Source organism: Cupressus sempervirens, chromosome 10 (genome assembly GCF_028749045.1).
Source record: "Cupressus sempervirens isolate cs-2001-9-10 chromosome 10, ASM2874904v1, whole genome shotgun sequence".
In the NCBI taxonomy this organism is placed as follows: Eukaryota; Viridiplantae; Streptophyta; class Pinopsida; order Cupressales; family Cupressaceae; genus Cupressus; species Cupressus sempervirens.
Window position 1 is genome coordinate 838,981,854 of NC_143127.1, and position 15,576 is coordinate 838,997,429.

The following is a 15,576-nucleotide window of genomic DNA, read 5'->3' on the forward strand; positions in this document are numbered from 1 at the left end:
GCAACATAGCAATATCATGAAGTATCCAGCTTATGATTAGTGTACTCAATACCAAAAAACTAAACCAAGATCAATGTCAAAGTTCCAACCATGGCCTCAAGAACATAAACATGACAACATGATCTTACCATCTCAACCAAAGAGATAACATGCTCCACATGAACATACTATAACATGTCACAACTCTAAATGCGTATCAAGAGTATACCATGACATAATAATGAAACCATCCTCACACCAAGGATAACATGCCAAATAAAAGCATAAACCACACCTTTGCCAAGAACCCTATGAGTCCTCAAGATGCAACCATCTCCACACACCATGAAGAAAACCATCTCCACATACTAGGAAGAACCATCTCCACACACCATGAAGATAACCAAGAACTCCATAAGTCCTCAAGATCTAACCATCTTCAAACACCATGAAGATAACAAGTGCACCATGCAAATGTCAAAGACGCTTCTGCAACAACAGGATCTAAGACAAACCTCCAACATCTGCAAACACTCAATAAATATATCAATTCCAACAACTCCCACTCAACCGTGGTACCAAGTCACCTATGGCATCATCAAATCCATCTCCTACTTGAAGATCCAAACCAAACCAGGAACTAATCCTGCACTGTCACCTCATCATTGTCACAAGCTCCCACTAAACTGTGTATCCAAGCTATCCATGACATCATGATGAAAACCCATCCTCTAACCATGAGAATCAACCAAGGCATCAAACCATCAAAGAACTCAAAGTGCACATCATGAGCTCCTCAAAAAAAACCAAATAACCATGATCCTCAACCAAGAAGATATACCACCATAACTGAATAAGAAATCCAAGCTAATGAACATCAAGGATGTACCTGTATAACCAATAATGTCATGCCAAAATCCATGGCACCATGATCACCTCCATGAACCGAGCATCTGGCTCTCAATATGTCTAACCTATCAACATAGTCAACCACAATCCTCTGCCATGACTGTACCTGGTAACAACATCTCATCCCTTCTACATGAAGAAAATAGTAAATCATGTGACTTAGGGCATAGACAACCCAAATCCAAGCCACCAATCGAAATATGCATCAATAATGAAAGATCAATGGGCAAAGACAACCCATAACCAAGCTATAAATGCAACCTGTAAGTATAGACTGCTTACAACACTGCACAACTTGTAGACCCAACAAGTCATCATGCATATCCAAACAAAACACTAATAACCATATCATCATGAGACCAATCTTAAATATGAACTGAGTATACAATGACATCAAATCTTAAATCTCCAATGCCATAAACTCACAATGTTACCATAGTCAAAATATACCTATAAACTGTTCAGATCAATATATCAACAAATAAATCATGCCAAACTTGCACCAAATCTAAACCAATGTGTAGATCTCTCTAAGAGCTTTTCGTTGACTACTCGAAGTCCAAAATCTGACTCTGTATGCCCAAGTTATGCCCTAATCCGTGCTCAAAATAAACAACATCTGACTTTAGGGCTCTTAAAACTTGACAAAATCTCAAAATCATAGAACCAAACCTATGCCATGTTGTAGTGCTCTGAATTATCTTTCCAACACCTATAAGAACTCTGAAATCCGATATTCAGAGAGAAAGTTATGGCCGTTTTACTAAGACAATCTTTTTACCATTTTCAGTACGATTTTTCATTTTTAATTTTTTCAGTGATGAAAATTCCGACGGAATTGAATTTGACGGCCATCATGGGCTGAAACCAAAAAACTCTTTCATTTTCTCTGATCATGGCCAAACTAGGGCATATTATATATCAAAATTTATGGAAATGTTGATTCGAATCCAATGGTGAGGACTGTTTTTACCCAGGAGGTCATTTCTGCAAGCTACCCCCAAAACCCTCATTTAAATAAAACATCCAAAAAAATCTTTTTGTCCAACAATTTCACATGCCCAAATCTTTTAACGTCCCATCATAACAGCAAATCCAAAACCCTCAGATCTGCAATAAATCATTCATATATCTTGCCCTTTCTTTTATCCTCTCATGCATTCCCATGGATTCAATCTAGGGTTACAATAATAAAACCATAGCTCTGATACCACTTGTAAGGAAACTTGGCAATAAAGAATATAACTGTTTTCACATAACCCATAATAGATCTGAAATAATCACAGAATTAAAATCCACATGCAAGAGAATAGACAACATACCCATAAAATGTGACACAAGATATACTCTGGGAAACCCTCATTGAGGGAAAAACCCAGCCTCCAAAAGCATCCATCACCATGTATTATTCAGCAAAAATACCATTGCCATACAACCATGGAAGCCTTCATGGCCATAGCCACAACTGAGCAAACTATGTGAACAAGCATGAATCCACACATCCCATGCCATGCTTTCAACCTTCACAAATGCTCCCTTGGCTAACTTGTCAAGCCTTGTCCTGCTCGACTCTTGCCTTTTGTCTTCTCCTTGTCACTCTCTCTCTCTACAACAACTACCCTTGTGGCTGCTTATATAGTAGCAAGTCCCATTAAACCACTACATAAACCATGTGCTAAAACCATGTGCTACCTAACCCACTGACCCCACATTTAATATTGGGCATTTAATTCTTTTTTCACCAATATTAAATAATTACATGAAATATTTTTACAATGTTACAATACAACTCATCAAGAATATTCCATGAAAATCTTTACATGTTGCACGTCCATCTAGGCACAACATTACATAACAAAATAAAATAATAAAATAACAATATTATGCAATGTGTGCAACACCCATTATCTCAACAGTGTCCACGCACTTACTTGACTCACAGTGATCCCAATCACACTGAAAATAACTAGGACAAAAGTAAGCTAGTTGTCATGTCCATATTGTCCATGTACTAGAATCAGAGCTCTAGAATGAATGCATTTTTTATGAGTCTCTACTGTAGCACAATTTGCTGTATCACCTATGGACCTTTCTTCAACCAACCAAAAGAACTTATGTACCACTGAATCAAGAGTCCACCCTTGCGATAATGCTAAACTACACCAATCAACAATGCTACGAGCATCAAGAAGCTCTGCTATTGATATCTTCAATTTCTCCTTAACTATAGTTCTCTTCACACATGCCCCTACTCCATCATGTTCCCCTCTCCCATGGCCGGACTAAAAAAAATACCAAATATGAGGCAACCCCCATATACGTGCATCCTACACAACCAATAAAACATGCAAGTATTCTTGAATTGACCTATTCAGTTATCTGATCAAATTATATGTCTATGCATAGCAATTGCATGCTCCTATAAGAAATCAAAATAATTCTCAAAAAATTGCTTCAAAAACTTGTGAGAGTGAGATCTAGCATCACTCATATAAAAATGAAACTCTGTAATAATCTTTTGATTATCTTCCACACTATCAAAGGCATGTCTATATGTTATGTGGATGAAAATAGCAATCTAAATGGAGTTGTAATACTGAGATTGTGTCTCATTTTGAGGTTGCAATGTATAGTTCTTAGCAAAATCAACAACTGATATAATAGTGCCAACGGGAAAAGTTACCTTACACATTCTAAATTTTTGATCCAACCACTAAGACCTGTGACTATGTCTCGCATACTTGGAGAAAAGATTTTCTTTGAAATCTGAAATAAAAGTAGCCACACTAATTTCTTTTCTAACCAATTCACATCTAGAGCCCTCACCCCCACTCTTCAATGTGTATTTCACTGTTTCATATACCTTTTTTTTACCATTGTCTTTCATAGATCTTGTTCACACCCCTCATGGAAACATGTGTCAAACTTGGATAAGCCACCACATTTTGAATACTTCTCATTTAAGCAAGCATTTTTATAAAAGAAACAACCATCAACTCTACGACATAAAAATTGATCTAGCAAGTCTCTTGATGATTTTGGAAGCCTAATAGCACCACAATTCTCCAACATTTTTCTACTATGAAAATTAGAATGGATGGAGCATAATAATTCATGGTGCATAGAAAACTCGACATGATATTTGCAACAACATGTATTTCAAATTTTAAGTGACACACAATAAAATGGCTTCAAAGATTCAAAACCTCTTTATGATATATGAAGACTTGGATGACTCTCTCTAAATTGTTTGACAAACATAGTTTGACTTATGTCCAAATAGTGTTTAGGATGTGGCGTGCTTTCTCTAATGCTAATTCTCAATTTTAACACATCTTTAGCATTGGGTGATACTCGTGAGCTAGAGTGCCAAAATTGTGTAATTTCTTCCTTCACATCATCTGATAGCTTCTTATCAAAATGTGAAAGTCTCCCACCAAATGTTTGTGTTTCATTTTGAAGAGGATCATATATTTTCTCTCGTCGACTAAGTGCTCTTCTGAAAGTAGTATGATTTAGGTTCAAATCAATACAAGTTTGTCTCATATATCTACCCTTTCTCAAATGACGACTCACAAAAGAGGTTGTAATAACCCTTTGAGCAGCTCTATTATCCTTCTCCCTACGATTTTTTCCAATGCTATTCAGAGCACTAAAAAGATTCTTCATAATAATGGCATTTCTTTCCAAATTTTTATTGACACAAATCTTCAATTTGGAAAGCATAGGTCTCATCTTTTGCATTTGTAATAAGTGCATAAAAAGTTGACATTGCTCCACCACTGTCTTGTTGCCAAAAAACATCTTATATAGTCTTGAAGCCCATAACCGAATGGTTCTTTTTGATTTTTTTCTTCCAGATTGGTAATAATCATTTTATCAATTTCCATTATCCATTTTGTTGTTCTAGAACCTTCATGTCAGTTATAATTAGGAGATATGTAAGGTTCCTATGCATTAGGTTCCTGTGCATTGTCATGTTCAGCATGGTCAATTATACAATTTACATTATGACCTGGTAGCATTTTCTCCTCAAAATTTTCAATTCCTTTCAATTGGGATATTTTCATTCTCCAACTACACATATTCATTGTCTAACTCTATGATTTCACCTTTGACTAATTCATTGTCAACTTGACTGACATTTAACATACCTTGTCTTTTCCTTTGGTGTTCTATTTTGTCACTTTCCCTATATTCCACAATGTCTTCATTGGATAGCATCCTTTTGTGTTTAGCCTTTTGACGAATGCTACCAAATGACAATATTAAAAACCTAGGGATATATTATTAAAAAAAAATCAATTGTTTGGGCCCCAAAACCCGACTTTTCCTAAAACCCCTGAAAAAGGCCCACCAAAAGTGATGTTGTTGAGTTTGCAGTAATAGGAAATATTTTGGGAAAATAATGTCAGTAAATATTGGGTATCCGATTTTAGATCTGATACTCGATTTCAAATTGGATATTTGATATTGGCTGGCACAAAATATTGGAGGGAAAAACAAATTTATGAGTTATGGATAATGAGTTAAGAAATATATAAATATACAATATATAATCTATAAATATATGACATGACTAATCTATAAATATATAACATATATATATATATATATATATATATATGAAATTAAATTAAATTAAATTATTATTATTATTTAATATAATAACGTAACTATTAATATATAATAATATATTATTTTATTATTATTATTATAATCTATAAATATAATATATATTATTATATTATATTATTATTATTTTTACTACATTATTATTAAATATAATAACGTAATATATTATACACATGTTATTAATATATATTATTATTATATATTATTATTATTATCTATAAATATAATATATATATATATTAATATATATATGATTATTATGCTATGGGTGAACCCACAATAATGGTTTCCACTTTAGTGGGATGAAAAAACTTAGAGAAGTTGCAAAATTTTTGAAATTCAAAACATCGAATGTTTGTGCGAACCCCACTGACATGTTCGCGCAAACATATAACAAACATATGTTTGCGCGAACATATTACAGAATGTTCGCGCGAACATATTACGACATGTTCGCGCGAACATATGGTGCATGGATTTTTGGCAGTTAAAAATACATTTCCAACTTTTCCCAATTCATTTTCACGGCAAGTACTATTCATTTTGGGCATTCGAGTGAACGTGTGATTTGTGCTACCTCCGTTAGCGTCATCCTATCATTTTCGTCCTGATTCTTGTCATCAGGTATGTCAAAATATTATTAATTTAATGTTTTCAATGTTTTTAAAGCATTTTTTTTATGTTATCAAAGTAGATTTTAATGTTTTCAATGCATTTTTAAAACATATTTGAATGTTATTTACATTTTTAATGGTTTTGGAAACATAATGTTAATTTAATATTTTTATTGTTTATTTATATTAATTTAGAAAACAAAAAAATATTATATAGAAAACATTAGAAAACACTAGGAAAAATAGTAAAAAATTTATAATATAAAATTTAGGAAAAAAATTAGAAAAAAAATTTAGAAAAAAAATTATGAAAACATTAGAGAATTTAGAAAATAATTTAAAAAAAAAAAAACATTGCAAAAACATTAGAAAATTTAGAATTTAATATAAAATTTAGAAAACAAATTTTAAAAAAATTAGAAAAACATTAGAAAATTTATAATAATATAAAATTTAGAAAATAAATTTAGAAAAACATTAGAAAAAACATTTTAAAAAATTTAGAAAAACATTACAAAATTTATAATCATATAAATTTTAGAAAACAAATTTAAAAAAACATAAATATATATATATATATATATATATATATATATATATATATATATATATATTAATGTTAAATGTAGACATGTATGTTTTCGATATTAATGTTTTTATATATATGTCAAATTCACTTTAATTTCTTAATCTTAGAAGTTTAATTAAATGACATATCTTAAGGGTCTAGATCCTAAATTGTACATGTAAAAATATAAATTAGAATATATAATTTTTTATTTTGAACATAGATGTACATGTATATTTGTTCATGGTTAAAAGTAGATGTATGTACATGTTTTTAATAAATTCACATTTTTATATGTATAATTTGTATATATGTTAACTATTGATCTTAATTTATCTTATAACTAAGTGTAATTAACTATATTTAATAACACATGTCTTAAGGGGAGATCCTAAATTATACGTAAGAATGTAGATTAAAATGTATATTTTATTTCATAAATGTACATGTAAATATGTTCACGTGTTAGATATAGATGCACATACATATGTTTTCAATAATCATGTTTAAATGTACATATGTTATTATTTTTAATGTCTTAATAATTAGAAGTATATAATTAACTATATAATTCAATGACATGTCTTAAGGGGAGATTCTAAATTATACATATATAAGAATGTAGATTAATTTGCAGATCTAGGTATGAATATAACATACATGTACATCAAAACCCTAATGCTAACCTAACCAAACCCTAACCCTAACCATTATCCAAACCCTAACTCTAACCTTGATCTTAAAATTTAATTTCTAAACCCGAGATTATAAGTGATAATAAATACCCTAAATCATAATCTTGAACCAAATCATAAACTTTAGATGCTAAGTTCCCTTATCCTAAATTCTTAACCATGGACCTTAATATTAACTCCTAAATTTAATGCTAGAAATTATGTAAGTTCGTGTAAACCCTAACAATGTCATAAGGTCTTAAATCTTACCCTAAAATTAAGCCTAATTACACTAAAAACCTATTTCAAAACCTAATTGAGGCCTAACTTACATAAAATTAAAACAAGTTGACCCTAATCCTAAATTGTTAAAAGTTGCATTTGAGATACATGTACATACATTCAAACACATGTACATACATGAAGTATTCACCCTTGTTTTAAATTATATATATATAACCCAACTCAAAACCTAAACCTCGAAACATTATCATTTAAGATTAATATAAATAATTTATTACCTTTTAATTGAATTCTCTAATAATACCCCCCAAAGTATAATAAAATCCTAGAACAATAAATTAACTCTAACCATAACCAAACTCTCAACTATAAAGTTATCTTATACTTATATGCAAATTAATCTAGGTCTGGATGTGTTACAAATTATCTAGGTCTATGATGTGTGATGTATGTTCAATTACATGTGTATAATTTTTAATGTTAAAAATAAAAAATTGTGTGTACAACAGGTAGTTTAGCTCTTCATACATTTCTACAGATATGGCTTTATACAATTAGCTTGATGCGGCTCCTGGTGTGGCACCTGATGTAGTTCCTGCTGCGGCTCCTACTACAACACAGGTAGATGCGATTCCTGTTCCAGTGCCTAATGCAGTTCTTGATTTGGCTCCTCATGCAGTTCATGGTGGGGCTCATGCTGTAGCTTCTGGTGGGGCTCATCGTGTACCTCAATGTAGGGCTCATCGTGTAGCTCATGTTTCGGCTCTTGGTGTGGCTTCTGGTGGTGTAGGTCCTATCATGGCTCTTGGTGCGGATCCTATTCGAAGTCAGGCTACACCTGCAGCTCCTACTGGAGGTCCTACTACACCACCTCCACGCATCGATATCGATGCTTTATTTGGATTTTCAAAGTAGGAGGTTGCTAGACTGCAGCACTTTATATTGACCTCTGATGATGGTCTTTATAGAGACATATGTAATATGATATGTAGGAGTTTACAGGATTTGATAGCTAGGTGTAGAGCTCATCATTCATTTACTTTTGCCATATTAGCTACAGAGTCACACGATGTAGAGACCCTATTATTGCTAGCATGATCTATCCATGATTTTTAGCTGCATATGGTCATTATCCTAATAACGACTAGATACCCCTTTATTTTGCACAGAAATTGTATGCTGAGTTTCATATAGGGCTATATGTCAACTACTTGGATATTCTTGATTATTGTGGATAGGGGCATGGTTGGATCCTAGATCATGACCAGTATCGCAGTTTTAGATTGTCTGCCACCTACAGATCTTAGACAGTTTGTTGGACCGAGGATGCCTCCTATGACTCTTGCACATGCACCTATTGTAGATAGAGTCATCATTTCTTCCCAGAGGGAAGCACTTGACACTATTGGGCACATTGCATCTGCAACACCTAGTATCACATAAAATTCTATTGGTCATTATCTTCATAGTTGACGTCCTTGTCCACTTGGTCAACAATCTTCACAAGCATCTAGTAGCACTTCAGGTGCCTCCTCTAATGATGCATATAGAGCTATTGGGCTACCACTACTAGGCAATATTCGTGGTCTTTCAGGACAGAAAACACATATGGATATGGCACTGTATTTTTTGGAGGATATGTTGCACTTTATTAGCTATATTTATGATACACAGAGGATTCCAATACACTTGGTGATGGATATTGTTAGACAACATCAGAGCCCTGACATAGTTCCATAGACACAGGCCACCACACCAGTGATAGATGATACACCTGTGCATAGCTCACAACATTTGGCACCAGACTCATGACACTCTATGGATGACTCGAGCATATGAGTTGGAGATGTCCATATCACAGCTGAGGATCTTAATGATTTTGGTGAGCAGTTGCGATGCCTGTCTAAGATTGATAGTAGTTTGAGCCTGGTTATTTCATCGTACATGAACCTATTGTTCAGGCCTGACAGCATTGATTCTACAAAAAATGTACCTAGCCAGTTACACAGTCCACTTCACTCAGATTTACTAGTAGTTGGACATGTAGTTTCAGGCTTAGGTGAATCAGTAGATGATAGGATGGAGTCTGCTGATCATCCTCCACCTCCAGAGACCCAGGTACATATATAATTTATTTTTAATTTTAAATATATATGAAACTAAAAAATATGTTCATTTATTGAAAAATTTAGCTTAGATATATATGTAGATATTTAATTTAATCTTTAACTCATAATAAATCATGTAGGCATAGGTCGCTGAGCACATGGTTACACATACTGTTGGTTTAGGGCATTATGTACATGAGAGAGATGATTCTATTGAGGCACATAGTAGTGCTCAGGTGCTTGAGTTTTAAATAGTTTGTTTAAAGTTATTTAAATATTTTTGAAAATTAGATATATATCTATATATATGCAAGTTCGTATTTAATTTGAATGTACATGTACATGATGCACATATGTCTATATATGTTTTAAAGATAGAACTATAACACATGTATGTATATATGTATATATATTTGTAGGGATTGGTTGATGCGCCTCGGTGAGAGGATGTATAGGAGACTCGATCAGAGGGTCGTTCTGTTCATATGTGTCTTGAGGGGTCCCTCTAGTAGTAGATCAGATTTATATATTTTTTGATGCATTTATATATTGGAGGTCTAGTTTACATGTACACATCTGTATTTTAGTTCCTTGATGACATGCATGCACTTTCACTATTTATTTGATTATTTAGTATTCAATAGTTAGATACCATCACATGTACGTATATATGACTTTTTATATTTTTCTACATACATGTATTTATTCGAGATTTACAGTTTGCATTTCAGATACATAGAGATATATTAGATTTGTAGATGTTTATTCTTGAGACGTGTATATATGTACATATGTGTATTTTTTTGTGTTATAGCTATAGAACATGATCTTGAGACGTGTGTACATGTGTATCAATTATCAATTAGTAGGAAGTTAAAAAGATACACATTTCTTAAATTATCAATTACTAACCTACTAAAGATAAATATTAGTTTTATGTGGATAAAAATATGTTCATTAGGTAAGCCAATACATTATTTTAGAGAACTTTTACAAAATATAATATTAAAAAAACATATTAATTTAAACTAATTTAAACTTTAAGAGTACTTGATTGTAGATGTAATAAAGTAACATTAAAATATATAGTTTTTTAATAAACTAACCTAAATGATAACTATGAACTTATAATCTTACAATTTTAAAAACACATGTTTAATTTTCACACATGAAATTCATTCTAGTTTGAAAAAAAATTGATAAATGAATTTAAATTATTAAATTCATCGATGGTATAGTTAATTTAAATTATTAAACTATATAGTTTTTTAATAAACTAAATTTGATAATTAAGAACTTATGATCGTACAATTAAAACCACATTTAATTCAAGATGAAATTCAATAGTTTGAAAAGAAGTTGATATTTAAGAATTGTAACATAGATAATGAAATTGTCTAAGTTTGAAATTGTAACATAGATAATGAAAGTGTTGAAGTATGAAAAATACATAGAGGGTATGCAAGACAAGCAAGCAATGTTTGAAGTATGTGATGCAGTCCCTAATTTGTGTCCCAAGGAACTAATTGGTTTTGGAGCTCCTAGGAAACATATTGGCTAGCGTTCAAAGGAAATCAATGCGTTCGTGCAAGGGCCACCTTTTTTCTACTATGAGAATGATGCTTTTGCATCGAAGGATATTTGGAAGACAATATCTGAACAATTTAATAGTGTTGAACTAGAGTTGGTGGACTCAATGTTCTTTTTATCTTCTAGAAGAGCAAGAGGGTATGTGCATAACCTTCCAATAGAAGAGCGATTTCAAGCAGAACCTCTCCCCCCATGACTATTTAGGAAGCACTTCTATAAATAAAAAAGTATTGGCCTTCATGGGATCAGAGGACAAAATTGAATTCCATAGACTTAAGACAATGTGGCACTGTCCTTATTGATCAACAAAGAGTTATGATTCAGAATTCACGAGGGCAACTGCAAGATAGTGCATAGAAATATATACTTCAAAAGTGTGAAGACTAGAATTTGGTATGGGTGGGGCCAGGTGACCTCGTCCCTCTAGAGCTTCATGAGATAGAGCTTATAGTAGGATTTGATAGAGATCACACTCGTGGAACTTCTTGTCCGAATGATCGCTTGCATTGTTTGGGTAATTCATTCCAAACAGATACAGTTGCATATCATTTATTAGTCTTGAAAGCATTATATCCTTATGGTGTGAGAGTACTTTCTCTATTTTCTGGTATTGGTGGAGCAAAAGTTGCTCTTCATCGACTTGGGATAGATTTAAGTTGTGTTGTATCTATTTTTTATGAGTTTCCTTGCATTGTGATGGAAGTGAGGGAAATAATGCACTCAAAAGCCTCAACTAATAATTTTTCCTGATCAATGTGTAGGCTCATTTTTTTTGTAAATAGCTCAATGTTAATAGACTACTTGAAAAATGGAAAATGATTTTAACCAGAACAGAATATTCTCTACTAATTTTAAATTGTCAAATCAAAGGATTACATACCCTAACTAAGAATAGTAATTTTTTTCATTTTCAAACTAGTTTTTATAAAGGTCTAAAATCAAAAAATACTACTTCTTTTTAACGAGAGTTCAATTTTCAATCGCCCAATGAATTTCTTTGAACTAACTCTAAAGTGGTTTTTCGTGGAAGCTTATCGTAATAATAATGTTTCTGATCTTCTTTAATGGATGGTTTTTAATTATAACTTTTGGAGGACCTTTGTGAGCTTAGAAAGTATGTGTTCTATTTTACAATGATACAAAATCACCATATTTATTGTTTGCAACTACTTGAATTTCCTTGGAACTTTTTAAGGTGGAGTATGGAGAATCGTAGATGATTAAGGGAAACCCTTTTCTTAGTTGGGAAATTCTATAGTGATGCTATTTCGGGTATCGAATTCCAAGCAGTCTCACACAATTCTTTTTTAAAAAAAGTTCTTACTTTTTATATGCTAATCTTGTTAAACCATATCTATAAAACTAATTGAATTTCATTCTTAACAATGAGTACAATTGAGCCTAACCCTAAATCTAATTAAGTAGAAAAATAAATATAATTTATCACTTATGAAATTCAATCTATTTTGAAAACAAGTTGATAAATAAATTTAAATTATTAAATTCATCAATGGTACAATTAATTTTTAAATTATTGAATTATCTAATTTTTTAATAAATTAATGAAAATTAAGAACTTATGATCATGCAATTAATCTAAACACATTTAATTCAAGATGAAATTCAATAGTTTGAAAAGAAGTTGATATTTAAGAATTGTAACATAGATAAGGAAATTGTGTAAGTTTGAACTAACTTCTAGCCTATTTATATCAAGTTGTTAAATTATTAAATTCATCCATAGTACAATAAATATTATAGTTTTAAAATAAACTATTGATAATTGAGACTTAGATATTCAGATTAAAAGCACAATTTCGCCAAAGTTGGTATTTAGATTATTATAAAATAAATCTCAAAGGTCTAATCAACCATGATGTACACTTATAATATGCAATATGTTTTCATGATCTTCACTATCTAGTCTCCACTTGTGACGTACAAGCTTAAGTTTGACTAGATGCACACAAAGCCCTATAGCAATGACTAGGTTGCTGTATTATAAAACCTTTTTGTCAGGTTGATAATCAACAAAGTGTATTCCATGTTGGACTATTTTGTCTTGCTTCAAATATGTTCCCTCTATCACAACAGAACCTATACCACAAATTTAAGTGTTTTAAAATTTGACAAATATGAAGTTACCTAGATATATATATATTTATTTAAAAATATATGTTCATGTACATGTATATGTATAATTTACCTATGGGGAACAACATTCCATCACTTTCTTTAGGGTCATATAACTTTTTCCTCTCTATAGTACATCGCAATAAATAATAACTGACACCTTCATTATTTCTAGGCTCATCAATCACTGCAAAGACATCTCATGCATAACAAGTATACATGAATGCATGTGTACAATATATATAAGACAGTTGAAATTGATGATTAAATAAAAAGTTGAGATTAATTTTTATGATACTCACCCACTTTTACCAATCCAGAGATATGATTATAATAATTAGAAATCAATGGAATATCATCAAACTTTTCATCTTCTTTATCAAATGTATCGGTAACATAGAGTGGTACCAAAATTCATGCACCTATATATCCATGTGTCTGATTGATGCGCTCTTCATAGTTTTCATCAATGCAACTACCACAAAAACATGAGTATTCTCTTGTCTTCAATGTCCAATTGCAATTATCTGTACTCATGACTGAATGTAAGGAATGTGTCTTTTCTATCCTCTTGCGACCATGCATGTTTTTTCTATTAACACCTGAAAGTTCATTAAATTGAAAATATAGAAAAATTAAATTTAAACTTCAACGAATTCAAAAATAAAACTTAACAATAAAATTTTATAATTTGATTGCATAAAACTTAAATAGACATACACATTCATACCTGTTATCTCCCAGAAGACTCTATATGGTGCCTGTCGACTCATTGTTGATGATGTCCTAAACTCATCTAATGCAAAATGAGTCTTACACCATTCAACAATATCATGTGCATCATTTACATGAACTCTCTAATAATTCATTTGATACTTTCGCAAAGCACATTTGATGCAAGATCCATCACCATCATGTTCACCTTTTCCATGGCCACTCTCAAAGAAATTCCATATGTGTTTTATATTCTCATTGTGATAATATCTACACAATGCATAAAATGGTCTAGATGATTTAAAATATGTGGCACATCCATCAGACCAAACATAATGTTTATCAACATTTATGTTTCTTTCTTTCAAATAAGAAAAGAACGTATTGAAGCAATGTTCTACATAGTGAATGTCATGTTCTTTATCATCACTTATAAAAATGATATTCCTTTATAATTACTCCTGCTTGAACTGTACTCTGAACACCATCCAAATCTAACTGTGCATGTCTATAAAAAACATATACCATAATAGTGACCTGCTTATTAAAGTAATAATCTAATTGAATTTCTTTCTGATGAACAAATGAATAGTTCTCTGCAAAATCAACAATTGATACAATTGTTCCAAGTGCAAAATTATCTCTCAGAGTTTGAAACTGTTGTGCTTGCCACTTTGCAAAAAAATGCATGACAAATATAAGGTTGAATCAATTTCTTAAATCTGTCCATAAATGTTAGAACAGGTAACTCCTCTTCAACATATTCCAACCTTTTTGTTTCTTTCTCCAACTTTGTTTCATCTTGACATACTTGTAACTTTTTCAATTCAATATTTTTGTTACATCAATATTTTCAGTTTTCAAAGGAAATAGAGCCAATTCACCACATGTTTCACATAATCCTTTGATGCAACTTATTTTACCAGTTGGATCATCTACGTTGTCACACAAAATAGATGATATAAACTCACTTCTCCTATTAGAAGGAGTAGCATGAAAACCATATCTGTCTTCGATAAACTTTCAAAATACCTAATAGTGGAGATCAAACTCAATATGATGACGACAACAAGAAGTTTCAAACACTTTGTTTGACCTCACAAATTATGGCTTCAATTTTTCAAACAATGTTTGCCCAAATTTTACATTAGGATGTTCATTACAAAATGACACATATAACTCATGTTGTGTTGTGTCCAACCAATGTTTTGTATGATGTTGATATTGACTAGGTGCAATCTTTTGCCTAATAACATCTCTACTATTTGATGAAGGATGAGTTTTATCAATCCAAAATGATATGACTAAATTTTTTAATAACTCTTCAATTCTATTAGAACGAGGTGCTCTACACATGATTGCTCAGTTGCCCTCCATAGTACTGTCATCTAGAATTAATCTTCTCTTAA